This window comes from Podarcis cretensis (assembly GCF_951804945.1).
Source record: "Podarcis cretensis genome assembly, chromosome: 5".
In the NCBI taxonomy this organism is placed as follows: Eukaryota; Metazoa; Chordata; class Lepidosauria; order Squamata; family Lacertidae; genus Podarcis; species Podarcis cretensis.
In genome coordinates, this window is record NC_137174.1 from 50,236,738 (window position 1) to 50,250,742 (window position 14,005).

The 14,005-nt window shown below is 41.6% G+C and overlaps 3 protein-coding genes across 4 annotated transcripts in view; 2 read left to right on the plus strand and 1 right to left on the minus strand.

Moving 5' to 3' along the window:
- LOC307216431 (pancreatic lipase-related protein 2-like) overlaps positions 1-5,561 on the minus strand; it is a 195,371-nt gene extending 189,810 nt beyond the window's left edge. Inside the window, exon 1 of the mRNA XM_079976726.1 lies at positions 5,551-5,561. The gene's annotated coding sequence lies outside the window, so the exon portion shown is untranslated. The remainder of the gene's footprint in view (positions 1-5,550) is intronic.
- Positions 1-14,005, plus strand: part of HSPA12A (heat shock protein family A (Hsp70) member 12A) — a 320,123-nt gene that overhangs the window by 287,490 nt on the left and 18,628 nt on the right. The gene's annotated exons all lie outside the window — the stretch shown is intronic.
- GFRA1 (GDNF family receptor alpha 1) overlaps positions 1-14,005 on the plus strand; it is a 221,032-nt gene that overhangs the window by 56,956 nt on the left and 150,071 nt on the right. The window lies entirely within an intron of this gene.

The following is a 14,005-nucleotide window of genomic DNA, read 5'->3' on the forward strand; positions in this document are numbered from 1 at the left end:
GAGGAATGTCAGGGGGCACCCTGCAGTTTTTACAAGCCTCTGCCTTGCCTGTATGACTCCCACATGCCCTCTTTCTTTATTTTATTAAGTAGAGTCATAAATGTCCGTTCCAATATGATTATATCGAGTGCGATAAGCGACTCTTGTAAAACCGGAAGCGGGCCGCGGACTGGAGAACCATGCAGTACATATGGAGATTAAAGAAGGAATACATTGAATACAGCAACACAAAATAACACAAATAACTACTATAATGATCACTAAAATTAATAAATGTCGAAGCCAACTTCCATCCGGAAGCCAAGAATATAAGAATTCTGATTCCAAGCTGCATGGTAGGCTTCCTTTCTAGTTTATAGCCATGCACTTTTGTCACTCCTACAGCACTGAGATTGGTCACTGTATGTTCCTGTAAGAGAACAAGAGCTATTAAACATGAATTTCAATTTATATTGACAGTTTGGATATATGCCCCATGATTCTTTCCCCTCTCTAATTTGAAAACAAATGGAGGCAGGCTCATGGGGGGTCAATTGTACTAGAGGCCAAAAAGTTTGGTTAGGGGATATAACATTTGTAAATTGAAAAGATCCATTAATAGGCACACCATGAAGCATTAAGCCCGAATGAAGGGTAAAAGGGGGCATTTTTTACACAACCAGCATCTAGAAGCATGCAATAAACTGGTACACATAATCGTATCTTGTACAAAAATATCATCCCTCCATATCTTACGATAATTTTCTCCCCTAAAAGTCTTATTCAACAACACTGTTCTTATAGTTCGAGAGTGGCTGAGCCGTGGATGCTGCCAGCCAGAGTAGGATTCTGACGACTGCGGCTTGCCAGCTGATAAGGTGAAATATGGTGGTTTCAACTGGACTGGGTCGTCTGCTTCTCTTCCTTGTATAACGGTGCAGGAAAGGATGGCAAGGCAAATGGTGAGGAAGGCAAACACTGCCAGATGCAGTTCGTGTGTAGCACCTCTAGGTGGCGCATGCGGAAAGGTTTCGATGCTTCATCCACAAAATGTTGGCAAAGTGTAGGGGAGTTCCGCATGCCTTGTGGCCGAACAACCCACTGATATCGCTGGGTGGGCTGCGAATTGTTATATACTGGCAATGTAAAAGCAAACCGTTCCTGTCTGCTGGGGCCAGTGGGATGAAAGTGGTTCAATGTGGCCGAAAGTCAATTGTTCAGAAATAAGCTGTTCAGAAACGAGATGGTGCCATTGCTGCGGATTTTCCTTTTGGTGGAGGCCACTGTTCTACCCACACTGAGGTATCGGTGATCTTGGTTTGCCACGCTGGAAACGTTGTATCGGTGGCTACAGGCTGGTTTTTATTTTGCGCTGCTGTTAACAGATGAGCTGCTGTACCTACAGACTGACAAATGCGAAGCATGGCTGCTGTGTCTGTGGCAGGATTGTGTATTATCGGGCGCAACGCAACCTTACAATCCTCATTTGCATTTTCAAAGGCCAATTGTTTGATAATTATTTGTTTGGCTTCAGGATTTTCAATTTGACTACTCACTGCTGTAATCAGCCTATCCATTAAGGAAGAATATGATTCTCTTGCCTCTTGTCTGATTGAACCCCACCTAGACTGGATACTGGTGGGTTCCGGGATTTTTCTCATTGCTTGTTGAGCAGCAAGAGCAGTATCCCTCAATAAGATCTGCAGCAGTGTGGCTTGCACTGAAGCCTGAGCAAGGGGCCCACGCCCCATCATAGCATCCATCACATCTGCGAGGGTAAGATTAGGATTATTCCCTCTTGCTTGTTGCAGTAAAGCAGGAGCATAAGCACGACAGGCGATTTCCCATTCATGCGCAAACAATACACCTGCTGATGGGGGTAACACTGTACGTGCCAAAAGCTTTATGTCATCTGGAACCAACAGCTGGGCTAATGTAGCTTCCAAAAGAGCTTGTGTAAATGGAGCTTGCAGTCCATTTGTCCTAACTGACAATTGCAGTTCTTTTAAGATTTTAAAGTCAAAAGGTTGGTGCTGGGCTTGAGTTCCTGCTGGAGCACCAGCAGGGGGCACAATAACAGGGAATGCCATGGTATCCTGTGATAAGGAACAGGCAAGTACTGCACGTTGAAAGGGGGTAGCTTGTTCTGCTGCTGAAAGAGCAGGGTCATTTCCAGCCAGACCACTGTATTTTTGCAGGATTGGGTCCTCTGGTGAGGCACTGTAATCTGGAGGTTTGGGGTCTGGGGCTGCTGGCAAAGCAAGTGCTGGAACACATGGCAGAACAGCAGGCTGAATTAAGGAGGTCAGGGGTGATGTTGGCAATGCAGCCATGGAGATATTTTTTGGTGATAAAGAGCCCATAGCATAACGAATTTTACACCAAGCATTTAAAATTCGAACACCGAAATTGGGGTGTCGATGAAAATGTGCTCCAATCTTATCCCATTGTTTTAATTCCCAAGTCCCATGTGCAGCAAGCCAGGGGCAATGCTCATCAATGGCCTGAATGAGCTGTATCAAATCTCCATCAGGAACTTCCAATTTGTTGGAGGAGAGGAGAAATTTTAAGTCTCTTAAAAATTTCTGTTGGGGAGTAGTCAAAGAGGTGCCCATGTTTCTAAAATCAATATAAAAGGGATCAAACTCACCGGGATCTTTTTTTAAAGATGTATAAGCGCTTTGAAATCCTTGCCGGACGTGGTGAGCTGATGATATCCACTGCTTGGATCGAAAGTCCTCTCATAGTGTCTTTTAAAATCCTCTTAGTCTGCCTCAGATTGTTTCCTTTAAGTTGCTTCTCACGGTTCTCTTTGAAGTTTGAAGTCAGTCTCACACTGCTTCCTTTAGCCTGCCTCTTTTCTTTTAAGTTTTCCTCTTCTTTTAATTGAGCCTCCTCGTCTTTTAATTGAGCCTCACACGGGGCACCACTTGTCGGAGCCTGCCGTTACAAGTGGCACTTCTTTAGGGTAAAATAAAGATGCAGAAAGCCAGTAATATTTCCTAATATGAGAGAGCAGCTCGTTCAGACTTCTTCTCCTCTCCGGTAACTTTTTATTGTCCTTTGTTCTGTCCAGCCGCATGGCCGTTTGCCAATCTCATGTTACCTCATCCGGTCAAGTTTTTATTACCCTTTTACCATATAAGGTAATCATTGCCCAGAGGAATGTCAGGGGGCACCCTGCAGTTTTTACAAGCCTCTGCCTTGCCTGTATGACTCCCACAGGCAAGGTGCTTCACCTTCATGCTGCCCCTCCACAGTGGCAGTCTGGACAACGATTGAGCACCTTCTCCTCTGCCACAGTCACTATTCTCCTCCAAACCATACTGTCTTTTGGTATTTTTCAACTATTTAATGATGGTTCATTTTGAACTCTAGTGTGCTATTAAACTAGTTTAGTGCTATTAAATCTAGTTTGGTTCTCAACAGAAAAAGTTCACACTGACCCAGCTGAAGCAAAATGAAAAGCAAAACACATGCATAAGTGGCCTATGGTGAGCCTTGATCTCATGTGCCCCCTCCCCCTAGGAGTGCATGCCTAGGAAGCACAACCTAGCTCAGTTGCATACTGGAAAAACATTGTTTCCTGTTATATTCGTGTCATCGCATGATGAGAAGAAATCATGTGAAGCTCTAATTCTGTGGAGTGCAGGGTGTTTGACCATATATTGTTTTATTGGTATTATTTAGATGGTTGTATAATAGATTTAAGAAATAAGCCCTATTCAGCCACTCACTGGCATCTGCCTGTCTTGGGAGGTGGCATCTGCCTGTCTCTTGGAAGAGAGTGTACCTTTGGGGGTAAAGTCTGACTGTTGGAGAGTTACAGTCCTTGCTGTGACTGTAGACACTGATATGGGAAAGACAATGTTATACTTCAGGTGGGGCAGATGAAGACGTCTGGTTGTGCTGCTACAGGTGCACCATGGTGTTTCTTCTCTTTGTGTTCCTCCCAGACACTATCTGGGTTAAAATCAACTCATGTAGAGGACACAAGGACACACACATTGTCCCCACTCCAATGTCCCTGTCTGTTCCATTTCCAATCTTATGAAAGCCCAAAGGGGGCTTTCGAAACCTTCCCCACAATTGGGGACCCTGTTAATCCAAAGGTGGGAAGTGAAGGTGAGTGACAGGGATGTTTGGAGGCAGGTGACATGTGTACTGCCACATCACCCCTACTAAGGTTTACTTTAACACAGATAACCCCAGGCCTGAATAGGTGTATATGATATCACAAAATATAACTATACAAAGTATTCATTTATTTTTGCTGTTTCATATCATTGAAAAGTCTGCTTTTTACAAAAAAAATTGTAGAGATTCTGCTCTATCAGCTATGCTATCAATTTACCTGCATTTCACTACAATGATCAGATCTGTGGAATTCAGAAATGAAACACTGGGCTCAAGCCCAGTGCATCACTGATTATAGAAGTGATAAAAGCCACATTAATTAGTTTAATACCATGTTGAGACTACAAATTTATTCCATTGTTATTTTTTTAACAACAAAAAAAAAAAAATCAAAGCATCAGGTGACATTCTCATTGTAACCTTAAAAAATATTGTACCAACCATTCTTTGCTGTTGTTTGGAGGTGCTGTTCCTGAAATAACCCGTTTTGTCGGAACCAAAAGTGAGCAGCTTTAAGTGACACCATCAACGGGGGAGGGGGGGGAGGATCACACTTCTGCCTGAAAATGTGTTACTAATGCTACTTCTAACACCTAAGATAACTATAATTGAAAGTGATCTAAGGCAAAACAATTTCTCTGCTTTATCCAGTTTTTTTGCTTTGTATGTGTTGAAGGCACTCAGTACACAACCATTTCCACCATTTCCTGAGCCATTCAACCTTCACCAGGCAATAAGTGGAAAACACGTATTCTTGCGGGAAAGGTAACATGATCATAAAACAACAACCAAATTTTATCCAGGGACAAGAGTAATACCTGTAAGTCTTGGTAGCCATATAAACTTATCTTACAAGTGACTGGCTTTTTGACCAGGTTTTGGTCAGATAAGACTTTAGACTGCCATCTAATCGTAACACTCTCAATTATACAAGCTTGGCATGTGGGAAAGCAAAATGAGAGAGTTTTACACACTCCCTTCAGTAGCTTTCTATGGCTGGGTGCAGATCTAAAGTTTTTTGATCTCTTAAACCCCACACATGTCTCTCTCGCTCCTTGGCAGTAAAAATGCAAGAATAATAAATGGTGTTACTAATCTTTCATGATACCCAAACCAGCTCCCTGAGGCACATGCTGCATTCTGACTAATGGTAAAGCCAACATTTATTTTTTGCACTGATGCCAGTTCTAACTGTGGTTAACTTTAAACCAGAGTCTGAAATCAGGATTTCAATCTGGTTGCAAACTTAAGATGAAAGGAGAAGTGAAAGGGGAAGGGTAGGGGAAATTTACACAAGGAGGAGGAAACGGCTAAGAGATCAGGAAGAGTCAACAGCTTGCACTGGGTCTCTGTGCATAGAAACAAAGAAGGAACTAAGGGCACTCTTTGAGGATGTATGCCCTCCAGGTGAGCCATTCTCGTCCCTCCCTCCCTCTCTCCCTCCTCCTCCTCCTCCTCATGAAAATAATCATTTTATTACCATCTCATGTGCATAGGGTATTAAGGGAGGGGTAGTACCTCTGGTGGGGGACACGTCATGCACTTTCTGGGGTAGTTTGTCCACTTTGGTCCCCACTCTGTATTCATCAGTTGTGGCTCCTAGAAGCTGTTAGCATGCAATAGTGGCCACAGCATGGAAAATGACTTTGGCTGGCTGGCTAAGCCAGGTGAGGGGAGCCAATGAGACTCAAACCCTCAGTGAGTTAGGAACTTCCCCTGCATGCAAAGGCAGGCTCTGGTGAATTGAGCTGACAAGACCAAAAGTGGTTCCAACAGTCAAGAAGACGGTTTCTGCACATGCTGTAGAGAGAATGCTGGGAATGCAGCCCTTCTAGAAGAGGGAAAGCTTTGATCTTAAACCTCTGCAGCCTTGCAGGACATCTTTGGGAGAAGAAAAGGCTAAGGAGTAAACTCTACACAAATCTGGAGTGGAGTCCCTAAGGCAGTTGGATGGCACCTTGTACGCCTCCTTCCAGCAACTCCTGCAGCCAAGCTGGTGCCAAATGTATTGCTTTCCTTTCCTTTGGACCACATCAGTGAGGTCTGTGTAGCCCAGGACCTTCATATACACTGCCCAGCCTTGCGCCTCAGGAAGGTCACTTCGGTGCTGCTAACACAGCAGTTTGGCTTCACCCCTGGAGACGCACTCCATTGTCTCTGGAGACAGACGGATGCCAACAGCCATTTCATGTGACATGTGACATTCAGTTAATTTTTTATTTTCAGGTGACATAGTGCTCTAGTATACATCATCAAAATCAAATATGTTCTCTGGCTTGTCTGGACAACATCAGAGCATGAATGCTAAATACGTTATTGGTGTAGTTGGCAGAGGGGATTGCTGCTTACTGGAGAGATGTTACAGAGTCTATACAAATGCATCAAAATTCTTCATAGTGATTGAAAGACATGCAGGCAATTGAAAGAGGATTTTAAGAATCATGATTGTGTGGGGTCTTAAAAGGCAACAGTTGTCCAAAGCTTCCATTTGTTTCCTTTCCTGTAACATTGTGGCTGGAACTCTTTTGATGTGAATTGTTCTTACCAGTGTGACTGTATTTTTGGCAGTCCATTTTTTACATAGGGTGATCCTTAAATGGCACTTTGAAGCTACACGTAGTCCAGCTTGTTCAGGAAGTATATTATACCAATTCTCCAAGGAATTCATGGTTTTTCTGGCTCATTTCTCGTGCCGTTCAAGATGTTGCCATCATCCCACTATGGAAGTTTGCTTTCCACCTGGAGCATTACTGCTTGTCACATCTAGAATGAGATGCCTGGAGACTGTACAATTTGCAGACAGTTAGACATGAACACTAAAATATTTATTATATGTGTGCTTTATGTAAATTAACTTGCATACGAACTACTCACAATGAAAAGAGCATGCTGCTTCAGTAATATGGTGTCACAGACTAGGACAACTAGTTCAGCACAGTGGGAAACGTTGAAATGTTTAAAGCATGAATGGCTAGCCCCCAAGGGCCTGATCTGACCCTCGAGGGGGAAAAAGGCAGGCAGGCAGATGGGTTCCAAAAGCCAGCAATAAAGGAAAACATAACCATAGAAACCCATAGATGGGCAGGGTACAAATAATAAATTACAATTACATAGATTCCTCATGGGTGGCACCTTCTCCAGTGGAATGAATAGTTCAGACTAAGGAGTACGTTCTGAGGCTGGGACTTTAATAGAAGTTAGTGGACAGGGGTTGGCAATTGCAGGTAAGCTCGGTGAGTTCTCAACCAGGTGACAGGGTTGGTACTGCAGTTTGAAGCACCGAGCTCAGTCTACCAGCATTGTGACTGATGCAGAGCACCAGGTTGGTTCAGGCAGGCCCTACGTTGAACCCCCACAGCATCTTATTCACAGTCAATCCGAAACATACTTTGTTGGGTCAGACAGGCAAGTGGTCTGACTCAGTTTAAAGCAATTCCGTCGGAGGTTTTTTAAAATAAAAATTCACCTTAGTGCAGGAATTGACTTTCCTATGAAATACAGCATCACAAAGAGCCTTCTATCTAGCCATTTCCATCAGCAGCTTCTAACAGTATAAATCCTTTTCACTACTGCAAACCCTACATATAAAAATCTAAAACTCTGCATTCTAGCCATTATGTGTTTCTAAATATGCATTGATGTGGCCTAATAATTCAGAATGCACAGAGAGAATCTGCTGGCTCCATGGAACTAAGGGAACAATGATACTAAAGGTCATGGTGCATAACTAGAACAATCTATTCGTTGTGCGGTTTCTTTTTTCTTTTTTTAAAGGCTATTTTAAAGGAAGGGCTGTTGACTTGTAACAAAGTCTTTGGACCAAAACACTTAATACTGGAACTTCTGAGGTTGTACCTAGGAATACATGAATATCTTTTGGAGGTGGGGGGTGAATGCATACTGTAGAAGGTCAGTAGAAATGTACGAGCAGTACTTATTTCCTTGCCTTTTGTTTCACAAATTGCTTTCTTGTCATATGCACCAAATTTATGGTGAAATGTGTCTGATTACAAAAGAAGTAACATGAATGGTAAGCCTTTCCTTTAGTAAATGCTGTGGCCTTTCCTGAATTCTCACACCCCTCTCTCAGCTGGAAAGGCTTTGGGTCAGGATGCTGTTGTCTGACTAGATTAGATGTTTGATTAGAAAGAATTACCGAGTAGACAAAATGGATTACAATAAATGAGCATGCATTGCCTCCCATCCAACACAAGGAAGCTCTGAATGCACCATCATAACAACTAATAGTTTATAAGCGATTAAGTGGTCACCTTCTGCCCCATTTTCCCCTTAGGCATTTGGTGTCAGCAGTTGTGGAAATGCGATGGGGGAGAAAAAGTAAATTGTGGCTGGAGGATAACATTGGGACTAAATTTCTTCGTATTCAGTCATGGATGTGACATGTCCATCAGGAACACGAACTGGAAAACCTGCTATCATTAGCAGGAATCCAGAAACCCACTTGCTGAGCACAACTGTCCCTGAAAGGCACCCAGTAGCTCCCCACAGGCTCTCATTTGTGCTTTGGTCCGAAGAAAATGATAAGCAGCAATTGTGTCTCCTCCTGTTCCTTATTGTATCAAACTTCAGTGCAGGTGAAATGAAATCCTGTCTTTCTCCTGGTCTTCTTGTTGTCTGGCAGAGGGATATTTTCAGTTGTGATGAAAATTGGAGGAGTGTAAAAAATGAAGAAGACAGGAGCTGATGATTGATTTTAAGATTTTCAAAATTGAAGGAAAAACGAGAGAAATGCTGCTACTTGTTTAAACCTTTAGCACATCCTAAAGGACTTTGTCAGTGGAAGCAGTTGGTGGCAAGGAGTTGGAAAACAGGAGTTTCCTTTCAGTTGTGCTGAGGTGTGGGGAAGATACAAAACATCAGGAGTCTTTCCCACTCTTTCCTTCTTTCTCCATAAAGGTAAAGGTAAAGGTACCCCTGCCCGTACGGGCCAGTCTTGACAGACTCTGGGGTTGTGCGCCCATCTCACTTAAGAGGCCAGGGGCCAGCGCTGTCCGGAGACACTTCCGGGTCACGTGGCCAGCGTGACATCGCTGCTCTGGCCAGAGCCAGAGCCAGAGCCGCACACGGAAACGCCATTTACCTTCCCGCTGGTAAACGGTCCCTATTTATCTACTTGCACCCGGAGGTGCTTTCGAACTGCTAGGTTGGCAGGCGCTGGGACCGAGCAGCGGGAGCGCACCCCGCCGCAGGGATTCGAACCGCCGACCTTTCAATCGGCAAGCCCTAGGCGCTGAGGCTTTAACCCACAGCGCCACCTGCGTCCTGTTCTTTCTCCATACTCCAGTGCAAAAATGAGAAATTCCTGCATTTCCCCAGACCAACTGCATGTGACTGGCGGGGCAGTGAGAGTTAGTTGCCAAGCCATAGTTTGTGGATCCCTGATCCTCAGTCTTAGTTTAGAAATAGAAGCAGAATGAGAGAAAAGGATACACTCATATAGGGAGATGTCTTACTAGTCGATCACACATTGAATTAAATTAATAGCAACCATCAAATGCATTAAAATAATAAGTTTAGTGATATACATCAAAGTAGTTGACTGAGTGAACTACATCCTACACTGGTTGTGTGTGACCTTCTGAATTACAAAGGGGGAAATATATAGGCTGTCCAATAAATTTTATGTATTCATTGAGTATGCAAGAATGATGGCTGATATTACATCTATAGTAATGATGCCGATACAGTCATATATGCATTATTTTTGTTTGATTGACAGAATAATTAAATCTTAAGTCAATATGCCAATGATTAGGTTTTTTCCTGAATTCTAAAATCAACCTGCCTGGAGATTTTCAAAAAGTGAGATAAACTCACAACTCTTCCAATTCTTAACATTATTTTTAGTTTTAAATATTTGCAGATAAATCATTTTTTAAAGCTTATTAAAATGTAACATGAATATTTTTCAACTATAATTTATGTTATCACTGGTGCATAACCTTTCAAATGAATAATTTACAGCTCTGAGTAGTCAGTTTTGATAATCTATCATAGTATATTATGTTGGCATTCTACTGAGAGATCATTGGTCAAGTAATAGAAGTTGGGGTGGGGAATTGAATCCGTTTGCCTATCCTCAGCCACAGACATTCCTTTCAATTAAAACCTATTAGTTTGATTCCTGAATGCTAAAACTAAATCTGTTTTGACTCATTTTGGAGTCTTTTAAAAGAAGAAAATGGAGCATAATATATTGCAGACCCAAGAGTAAGACACTGAAAAATGTTTCTCAAAAAATTAAAATGCATAGTATATTAAGCTGAAGAATGTTTTGAAAAGGTTGGTTGGATGATGCAAGGAATTAATTTGCTCTTGCCTTTTAGTAAATTGGATATTGCATTTAGAAAAGCTGTGGAATTAACAGTGGTTCTGTTGAAAGGAACTGGGTTTAGCTTATCAAATGTGGGGGAAATCAAGAGTGTCCTATTTATTTGTTTTTATTTATTTTAAAATATTAAGTGTCTGGTTTTTTGGGGGGTGAAGTCCATTCAAAGCTGCTTACAACAATAAGAAAGAGAAGTTATTACCAAAACCAAGAATAAAACAGCTTCAAAAGAATAAAACACACTCTGTAGTACGGCAGCATAATAATACTCCAGCCTCCATCCAGCAATTTAGACACAAAAATTAGCCTTCTAAAAAACCTGAATGGTACTCACACACTGCAGTTCTGCTGGGAGGGAGGTCTAAAAGTGTGGAGCCACCATAGAAAAAGCCCTCTGTTGTGGTCGCCTACATCCATAGAAGCCAAGGTCTCTTCAGGCCCTCCAATAAAATATTTGAGGGGACTGCCCCCCCCCCCAGTTGATGGGCATTGCCATTGAAGTGGTGTGTGTGTGCCATGTCTTGTGATTGTTTGTGCAAGGCAGGGCTTACCAGGGCCCCCAAATATTTTATTCAAGTTGGCACCCCTGCCTACATCACAGACCCAGGAGGTGGAGACACCAGAGGACCTCCAATTGAGTTCTCAGTGTTCAGGCAGGATAGTATGAGAGTAGCTCTAGCCAAAACAGTTCAAGGCTTTAATGGTTAAAACCGGCACTTTAAATTGGGGCTGGAAATGTTCTGGCAACTGGTATGGCTGGTATAATACAGATATTGTTGAAGCTGGCTGCTGCACACTACATGGAGTGCTTTACAATAGTCTAGTTTTGTAAAGATCACTGTGGCTGGGTCTGCCCCTCTTGAGAGGGGTGTGGTTGGTGTATCAGCCAAAATGGATAAAACCCTTGACTACCAATGTTATCTAGGCTTCTTAGTCGCTTCCAAACTTCAGGTTAGATCTTTTAGGGGACGTACTACCCTATCTTAAACCAGTTGTAGTCCTCGTTCCAGAACTGGCACTCTCCTTACTCACAGGACTTCCATCTTCCCTTGATTTAACCTCAGGTTGTTTGTCCTTGTCCAATTCAGTGCCTCCAGCACTGCTTCCCAGATTCAGTAGCCTATTTGATATCTGAAGATGGAAAAGAAAGGTAGAGCTGCATGCTATCAACTTGCTGCTGGTGTTTTAGCCCAAGCATCCACATGGCTTCATACAGAGGTTTCCTGTAGCATGGGGGCAGAAGTGACAGTCATAGCTGTCAACGTTTTCCTTTTTTAAAAGGGAAATCCCCTTATTCCAAATAGGATTCCTCTCAAGAAAAGGGAAAAGTTGACAGCTATGGTGACACTACAACAAACTCCCCACCAGTAATTGATCAATGCCGGCGCCCCCTTAAAGTTCTCAGGAACCACTCTTTTGTCCAGGAGACATAATACATCAAAATTTAGAGTCCAGCTAGACTTACCAGTTATTCACTAGATCCTGGCAATAACCTTTTTTACGTCAATTTATGTGTCAATTGCATGTTAGGTCGAATTTTGATATTATTCCCTTCTTATTATTGTCCACTTTCCATTTGGACTATGATGGCAGTAATAAGCTTTCCCAAACTCTGTAGTCCAAATTGATAAAGCAAATCTTTATTATAAATCTTTATTATAAATCTTTCTTCAAAAATCATTTACTCCTCTCATTTCATTGATGTAAGCTGCTTTAGGATCCTATCCAATCTTTGTAAACTATTAAAAACCAGTGGTTTGATGTTGAAGCACTATACTTCTATTCATTTCCTCCAGTATGCAGTACCCTTGATGTACAAGACTCTTTACAGAGCGAAGAGCCAGTCTTGCTCTAAAAGAGCGTACAGTCTAAATATCTGGTTTTATGGTTTGTTGAGCAAGCACACAGGTGGTTGTTGCTGGAAAATTACTTCCATACCATTGTAACATTGCAGCCTATGGGGCTGTCCTGATGAAACAAGGAGATTCAGAAAATTGTATCGGCACTTCCAATTACATTGCTGGAAACAGTACTGTAGCCATGTTCAAAGCTGTTGCACAGCACAAAGATAGGGTAGAGCAGGAACACAGCTATACACATGATGCATAATAGGGCTAACCTATCCTCCTTTTCTCGCACAGAACTAACAGCTTTAGGTCCTCATCTCTTTTGGATTTATATTTAACAAAATTTATATAAACAAAATTTATTTATATAAATTGTTAAATTTATATATTTAACAAAATTATATATATATATATATATATATATATATATATATATAAATTTATTTAACAAAATTTATATAAATGGCTAAGCCATTTACAATAAATATTAAAATTATCAATACAAAACAGTCAATCTTAACTGTTTTTAATTGTTTTAAACAGTAGGATAGGTTAAAACACATCAACATCCATGTGTCTGGATGGGCTGGCCTAAACAAAAACATTTTAAGCAGGTGCTGAGAAGGGTATGGAGAAGGCATGCGCCTGATACCAATAGGCAGGGAGTTTCAAAATGCAGGTCTAACCACTCTAAAATATTGATTTCTTAAAACTGTGAAATGGGTATTTTGTGGTACTTGTATCAGTGGCTGAGTGCGCATATATGACAATCCTGCAAGTAAGCTGGTCCCAAACAATTAAATTCTTCATAAACCAATAGTAACGTCTTGAACTTGGTCTAGTAACGAATGGGCAACTAGTACAGCTCTCTGGGACATCGGTGCTATATGCTGTCGCAACTGTGCTTTCTACGCTAACAGCAGTTTCTGGGTCAAGTGCAAGGGGTCTGAGATTTTTTGTATTTAAAATTCAACCTTCCTTGTGAGCTTAATTGCTTGTCCATGTCATTGCAGAAATGAACATAAGAGGATGTAAATATGTACTTCATAGATATACGTTATGTTCACAGAATGCCTTTCCACTAAAGTCAGGACACCCACCCTCTGTTCTGTGGTACAGAGTGGTAGCCTCAATTAGGTTCTGCCCCAGTTGCCAGGATAAGATGCTGCATTTGTTGCCTTGCTTTGGCAGTAGAAATGGTTTAGGGTCAGGCTGCTAGACTATGCTGAGTGCCTCATTTTGCAATAAATGTTCAATAATGGTTTTTGCAAAACAAAACAGCAATGCAAAACAATTCATGATACTCAATAAAATTACAACCATTTGTCATCTGCTAATTTTTGCAAATCATTCAAAGCGTGAGCTGTGTGCCATTTCCCTTTAAGACAGCTAGATCTTTTAATTTAATTTCTGTAACATATTTAAGAAGAGAACAATGTTTTATTGTGCAAGTTATTACTTTAATAATAAGGAACCAAAGAAAAGCCAATATCTTGGATCAGGCTTGGCAGCTGCACAAATATTGAAACTATTGTTTGAGAAAGTGGAAGAAAAATAGTTACTTCAAGGTTTACAGCAAAAAGCAAAAAGAGAAAAAGCAGGGGGGGAGAAGAAGCAAAAGATGTTTAAATTGTACCGTAAGTTAAATTAAATTAAGATAATCATTGTTACTTCTCATTATGCTGTCTCTTTC